This window comes from Styela clava, unplaced genomic scaffold, assembly GCF_964204865.1.
Source record: "Styela clava unplaced genomic scaffold, kaStyClav1.hap1.2 HAP1_SCAFFOLD_90, whole genome shotgun sequence".
Classification (NCBI taxonomy): domain Eukaryota; kingdom Metazoa; phylum Chordata; class Ascidiacea; order Stolidobranchia; family Styelidae; genus Styela; species Styela clava.
Genome location: NW_027556554.1, coordinates 2,501 through 10,000, shown reverse-complemented (window position 1 = coordinate 10,000; position 7,500 = coordinate 2,501). Strand labels below are relative to the sequence as shown.

Sequence of the window (7,500 nt, the reverse complement as noted above, 5' to 3'; positions counted from 1 at the left end):
CTCCACCAACTAAGAACGGCCATGCACCACCACCCACAGAATCAAGAAAGAGCTCTCAATCTGTCAATCCTACCTGTGTCCGGGCCGGGTGAGTTTCCCCGTGTTGAGTCAAATTAAGCCGCAGGCTCCACTCCTGGTGGTGCCCTTCCGTCAATTCCTTTAAGTTTCAGCTTTGCAACCATACTTCCCCCGGAACCCAAAGACTTTGGTTTCCCGGAAGCTGCCGGAAAGGTCGTCATGGTAACGCCTCCCGATCGCTAGTTGGCATCGTTTATAGTCAGAACTAGGACGGTATCTGATCGTCTTCGAACCTCTGACTTTCGCTCTTGATTAAAGAAAACATTCTTGGCGAATGCTTTCGCAGTAGTTCGTCTTCCGCCGATCCAAGAATTTCACCTCTAACGGCAGAGTACGGACGCCCCCGTCTGTCCCTCTTAATCATTACCTCGTGCTCCGAAAACCAACAAAATAGAACCGAGGTCCTATTCCATTATTCCATGCAACACTATGCAGGCGAACAGCCTGCTTTGAACACTCTAATTTTTTCAAAGTAAACTTATCGGCCACCGCCGACACTCAGTCAAGAGCACCGACGGAGAACCGAAGGTGAGGCGAACGCAACCAGTGACACGCCTTGCGACGGACCGGCGGCGCTCGCCCAAAATCCAACTACGAGCTTTTCAACCGCAACAACTTTAGCATACACTGTTGGAGCTGGAATTACCGCGGCTGCTGGCACCAGACTTGCCCTCCAATGGATACTCGTTAAGAGTTTTAGGATGTACTCATTCCAATTACAGGGCCTCGTTAGAGTCCTGTATTGTTATTTTTCGTCACTACCTCCCCGTGTCGGGAATGGGTAATTTGCGCGCCTGCTGCCTTCCTTGGATGTGGTAGCCGTTTCTCAGGCTCCCTCTCCGGAATCGAACCCTGATTCCCCGTTACCCGTTATCACAAAGGTAGGCACGTAGCGTACCTTCGACAGTTGATAGGGCAGACACTTGAATGATACGTCGTCGGTGCAGAGACCGTACGATCCGCGTGGTTATCCAGAGTCATCAAACGTCACAGGACGAACCCGGTCGGTTTTGATCTGATAAAAGCGCGCCTCCCGAAGTCGGCGCTTAATGCATGTATTAGCTCTAGAATTACCACAGTTATCCACTTCGCTTACGAGACCAAATAAACCAAGACTGATTTAATGAGCCATTCGCAGTTTCGCTTTACGAGAACTCGTACTTGCACCTGCATGGCTTAATCTTTGAGACAAGCATATCACTACTGGCAGGATCAACCAGATAGCTGCGACAGCTGCGCTCGGCCCTTGCTGGGCCGCCCGGCGCGTGCTCGTCGCATTCGTTTAAGACCGAGGCGATCGCCTGCGGCCGTACTCGGCTTCGACAGTCGCTGGCCGCGACGTCCACGCTCTCGCCGGCAGTGCCAGGCGGAGCGATTTGCGTTTTTTCTTTGCTCGCCCTCTCTCGGGCTCGATCCATTCAGTTTCGCACAAACAAGAGCTCTGCCGGCCGCCTGCAGCGGTGCCTAAAACCCGGGCATAACAATGCGACCGTTCTGCTAGGCCGACAAGCGCTCAAGCCAGACGCTCGATCGAACGCCCCCTACATATTAGTCGAGACAACGGCTCGCTCATTAGCATCGCGTTTGTACTTTAACTTTTTTCGGCTCGGCTTCTTTCGACGCCGATGCCGGCGACGCAGCACTCTCTCGCCCGCCAGCCACCGAGAAAAGGGTGCGCTCCGACCGGCCCCGCACCGCTCTTTCTTGGCTCATTCGAAATTACTGTCTTTCGCTCTGACATGCCTTACCTAGGGTTAGGTTAGTATGCTTGCACGTTTGTACTTTAACTTTTTTCGGCTCGGCTTCTTTCGACGCCGATGCCGGCGACGCAGCACTCTCTCGCCCGCCAGCCACCGAGAAAAGGGTGCGCTCCGACCGGCCCCGCACCGCTCTTTCATGGCTCATTCGAAATTACTGTCTTTCGCTCTGACATGCCTTACCTAGGGTTAGGTTAGTATGCTTGCACGTTTGTACTTTAACTTTTTTTGGCTCGGCTTCTTTCGACGCCGATGCCGGCGACGCAGCACTCTCTCGCCCGCCAGCCACCTAGAAAAGGGTGCGCTCCGACCGGCCCCGCACCGCTCTTTCTTGGCTCATTCGAAATTACTGTCTTTCGCTCTGACATGCCTTACCTAGGGTTAGGTTAGTATGCTTGCACGTTTGTACTTTAACTTTTTTCGGCTCGGCTTCTTTCGACGCCGATGCCGGCGACGCAGCACTCTCTCGCCCGCCAGCCACCGAGAAAAGGGTGCGCTCCGACCGGCCCCGCACCGCTCTTTCATGGCTCATTCGAAATTACTGTCTTTCGCTCTGACATGCCTTACCTAGGGTTAGGTTAGTATGCTTGCACGTTTGTACTTTAACTTTTTTTGGCTCGGCTTCTTTCGACGCCGATGCCGGCGACGCAGCACTCTCTCGCCCGCCAGCCACCGAGAAAAGGGTGCGCTCCGACCGGCCCCGCACCGCTCTTTCATGGCTCATTCGAGTTTACTGTCTTTCGCTCTGACATGCCTTACCTAGGGTTAGGTTAGTATGCTTGCACGTTTGTACATTAACTTTTTTCGGCTCGGCTTCTTTCGACGCCGATGCCGGCGACGCAGCACTCTCTCGCCCGCCAGCCACCGAGAAAAGGGTGCGCTCCGACCGGCCCCGCACCGCTCTTTCTTGGCTCATTCGAAATTACTGTCTTTCGCTCTGACATGCCTTACCTAGGGTTAGGTTAGTATGCTTGCACGTTTGTACATTAACTTTTTTCGGCTCGGCTTCTTTCGACGCCGATGCCGGCGACGCAGCACTCTCTCGCCCGCCAGCCACCGAGAAAGGGTGCGCTCCGACCGGCCCCGCACCGCTCTTTCATGGCTCATTCGAAATTACTGTCTTTCGCTCTGACATGCCTTACCTAGGGTTAGGTTAGTATGCTTGCACGTTTGTACTTTAACTTTTTTTGGCTCGGCTTCTTTCGACGCCGATGCCGGCGACGCAGCACTCTCTCGCCCGCCAGCCACCTAGAAAAGGGTGCGCTCCGACCGGCCCCGCACCGCTCTTTCTTGGCTCATTCGAAATTACTGTCTTTCGCTCTGACATGCCTTACCTAGGGTTAGGTTAGTATGCTTGCACGTTTGTACTTTAACTTTTTTCGGCTCGGCTTCTTTCGACGCCGATGCCGGCGACGCAGCACTCTCTCGCCCGCCAGCCACCGAGAAAAGGGTGCGCTCCGACCGGCCCCGCACCGCTCTTTCTTGGCTCATTCGAAATTACTGTCTTTCGCTCTGACATGCCTTACCTAGGGTTAGGTTAGTATGCTTGCACGTTTGTACTTTAACTTTTTTTGGCTCGGCTTCTTTCGACGCCGATGCCGGCGACGCAGCACTCTCTCGCCCGCCAGCCACCTAGAAAAGGGTGCGCTCCGACCGGCCCCGCACCGCTCTTTCTTGGCTCATTCGAAATTACTGTCTTTCGCTCTGACATGCCTTACCTAGGGTTAGGTTAGTATGCTTGCACGTTTGTACTTTAACTTTTTTCGGCTCGGCTTCTTTCGACGCCGATGCCGGCGACGCAGCACTCTCTCGCCCGCCAGCCACCGAGAAAAGGGTGCGCTCCGACCGGCCCCGCACCGCTCTTTCATGGCTCATTCGAAATTACTGTCTTTCGCTCTGACATGCCTTACCTAGGGTTAGGTTAGTATGCTTGCACGTTTGTACTTTAACTTTTTTGGCTCGGCTTCTTTCGACGCCGATGCCGGCGACGCAGCACTCTCTCGCCCGCCAGCCACCTAGAAAAGGGTGCGCTCCGACCGGCCCCGCACCGCTCTTTCTTGGCTCATTCGAAATTACTGTCTTTCGCTCTGACATGCCTTACCTAGGGTTAGGTTAGTATGCTTGCACGTTTGTACTTTAACTTTTTTCGGCTCGGCTTCTTTCGACGCCGATGCCGGCGACGCAGCACTCTCTCGCCCGCCAGCCACCGAGAAAAGGGTGCGCTCCGACCGGCCCCGCACCGCTCTTTCATGGCTCATTCGAGTTTACTGTCTTTCGCTCTGACATGCCTTACCTAGGGTTAGGTTTAGTATGCTTGCACGTTTGTACATTAACTTTTTTCGGCTCGGCTTCTTTCGACGCCGATGCCGGCGACGCAGCACTCTCTCGCCCGCCAGCCACCGAGAAAAGGTGCGCTCCGACCGGCCCCGCACCGCTCTTTCTTGGCTCATTCGAAATTACTGTCTTTCGCTCTGACATGCCTTACCTAGGGTTAGGTTAGTATGCTTGCACGTTTGTACATTAACTTTTTTCGGCTCGGCTTCTTTCGACGCCGATGCCGGCGACGCAGCACTCTCTCGCCCGCCAGCCACCGAGAAAAGGGTGCGCTCCGACCGGCCCCGCACCGCTCTTTCATGGCTCATTCGAAATTACTGTCTTTCGCTCTGACATGCCTTACCTAGGGTTAGGTTAGTATGCTTGCACGTTTGTACTTTAACTTTTTTCGGCTCGGCTTCTTTCGACGCCGATGCCGGCGACGCAGCACTCTCTCGCCGCCAGCCACCGAGAAAAGGGTGCGCTCCGACCGGCCCCGCACCGCTCTTTCTTGGCTCATTCGAAATTACTGTCTTTCGCTCTGACATGCCTTACCTAGGGTTAGGTTAGTATGCTTGCACGTTTGTACTTTAACTTTTTTGGCTCGGCTTCTTTCGACGCCGATGCCGGCGACGCAGCACTCTCTCGCCCGCCAGCCACCTAGAAAAGGGTGCGCTCCGACCGGCCCCGCACCGCTCTTTCTTGGCTCATTCGAAATTAACTGTCTTTCGCTCTGACATGCCTTACCTAGGGTTAGGTTAGTATGCTTGCACGTTTGTACTTTAACTTTTTTCGGCTCGGCTTCTTTCGACGCCGATGCCGGCGACGCAGCACTCTCTCGCCCGCCAGCCACCGAGAAAAGGGTGCGCTCCGACCGGCCCGCACCGCTCTTTCATGGCTCATTCGAAATTACTGTCTTTTCGCTCTGACATGCCTTACCTAGGGTTAGGTTAGTATGCTTGCACGTTTGTACTTTAACTTTTTTTGGCTCGGCTTCTTTCGACGCCGATGCCGGCGACGCAGCACTCTCTCGCCCGCCAGCCACCTAGAAAAGGGTGCGCTCCGACCGGCCCCGCACCGCTCTTTCTTGGCTCATTCGAAATTACTGTCTTTCGCTCTGACATGCCTTACCTAGGGTTAGGTTAGTATGCTTGCACGTTTGTACTTTAACTTTTTTCGGCTCGGCTTCTTCGACGCCGATGCCGGCGACGCAGCACTCTCTCGCCCGCCAGCCACCGAGAAAAGGGTGCGCTCCGACCGGCCCCGCACCGCTCTTTCATGGCTCATTCGAGTTTACTGTCTTTCGCTCTGACATGCCTTACCTAGGGTTAGGTTAGTATGCTTGCACGTTTGTACATTAACTTTTTTCCGGCTCGGCTTCTTTCGACGCCGATGCCGGCGACGCAGCACTCTCTCGCCCGCCAGCCACCGAGAAAAGGGTGCGCTCCGACCGGCCCCGCACCGCTCTTTCTTGGCTCATTCGAAATTACTGTCTTTCGCTCTGACATGCCTTACCTAGGGTTAGGTTAGTATGCTTGCACGTTTGTACATTAACTTTTTTCGGCTCGGCTTCTTTCGACGCCGATGCCGGCGACGCAGCACTCTCTCGCCCGCCAGCCACCGAGAAAAGGGTGCGCTCCGACCGGCCCCGCACCGCTCTTTCATGGCTCATTCGAAATACTGTCTTTCGCTCTGACATGCCTTACCTAGGGTTAGGTTAGTATGCTTGCACGTTTGTACTTTAACTTTTTTTGGCTCGGCTTCTTTCGACGCCGATGCCGGCGACGCAGCACTCTCTCGCCCGCCAGCCACCTAGAAAAGGGTGCGCTCCGACCGGCCCCGCACCGCTCTTTCTTGGCTCATTCGAAATTACTGTCTTTCGCTCTGACATGCCTTACCTAGGGTTAGGTTAGTATGCTTGCACGTTTGTACTTTAACTTTTTTCGGCTCGGCTTCTTTCGACGCCGATGCCGGCGACGCAGCACTCTCTCGCCCGCCAGCCACCGAGAAAAGGGTGCGCTCCGACCGGCCCCGCACCGCTCTTTCTTGGCTCATTCGAAATTACTGTCTTTCGCTCTGACATGCCTTACCTAGGGTTAGGTTAGTATGCTTGCACGTTTGTACTTTAACTTTTTTGGCTCGGCTTCTTTCGACGCCGATGCCGGCGACGCAGCACTCTCTCGCCCGCCAGCCACCTAGAAAAGGGTGCGCTCCGACCGGCCCCGCACCGCTCTTTCTTGGCTCATTCGAAATTACTGTCTTTCGCTCTGACATGCCTTACCTAGGGTTAGGTTAGTATGCTTGCACGTTTGTACTTTAACTTTTTTCGGCTCGGCTTCTTTCGACGCCGATGCCGGCGACGCAGCACTCTCTCGCCCGCCAGCCACCGAGAAAAGGGTGCGCTCCGACCGGCCCCGCACCGCTCTTTCATGGCTCATTCGAAATTACTGTCTTTCGCTCTGACATGCCTTACCTAGGGTTAGGTTAGTATGCTTGCACGTTTGTACTTTAACTTTTTTCGGCTCGGCTTCTTTCGACGCCGATGCCGGCGACGCAGCACTCTCTCGCCCGCCAGCCACCGAGAAAAGGGTGCGCTCCGACCGGCCCCGCACCGCTCTTTCTTGGCTCATTCGAAATTACTGTCTTTCGCTCTGACATGCCTTACCTAGGGTTAGGTTAGTATGCTTGCACGTTTGTACTTTAACTTTTTTCGGCTCGGCTTCTTTCGACGCCGATGCCGGCGACGCAGCACTCTCTCGCCCGCCAGCCACCGAGAAAAGGGTGCGCTCCGACCGGCCCCGCACCGCTCTTTCTTGGCTCATTCGAGTTTACTGTCTTTCGCTCTGACATGCCTTACCTAGGGTTAGGTTAGTATGCTTGCACGTTTGTACTTTAACTTTTTTCGGCTCGGCTTCTTTCGACGCCGATGCCGGCGACGCAGCACTCTCTCGCCCGCCAGCCACCGAGAAAAGGGTGCGCTCCGACCGGCCCCGCACCGCTCTTTCTTGGCTCATTCGAAATTACTGTCTTTCGCTCTGACATGCCTTACCTAGGGTTAGGTTAGTATGCTTGCACGTTTGTACTTTAACTTTTTTCGGCTCGGCTTCTTTCGACGCCGATGCCGGCGACGCAGCACTCTCTCGCCCGCCAGCCACCGAGAAAAGGGTGCGCTCCGACCGGCCCCCCACCGCTCTTTCTTGGCTCATTCGAAATTACTGTCTTTCGCTCTGACATGCCTTACCTAGGGTTAGGTTAGTATGCTTGCACGTTTGTACTTTAACTTTTTTCGGCTCGGCTTCTTTCGACGCCGATGCCGGCGACGCAGCACTCTCTCGCCCGCCAGCCACCGAGA

At 55.0% G+C, this 7,500-nt stretch overlaps 1 non-coding gene across 1 annotated transcript in view; it reads right to left on the bottom strand.

Annotated features, from left to right (window-relative positions):
- LOC144418947 (small subunit ribosomal RNA) overlaps positions 1-1,301 on the bottom strand; it is a 1,810-nt gene extending 509 nt beyond the window's left edge. Inside the window, exon 1 of the ribosomal RNA XR_013473755.1 lies at positions 1-1,301. This exon is cut by the window's left edge and continues 509 nt beyond it. This is a non-coding gene — a ribosomal RNA (small subunit ribosomal RNA).
- Between the last annotated feature and the right edge of the window lie 6,199 nt (positions 1,302-7,500).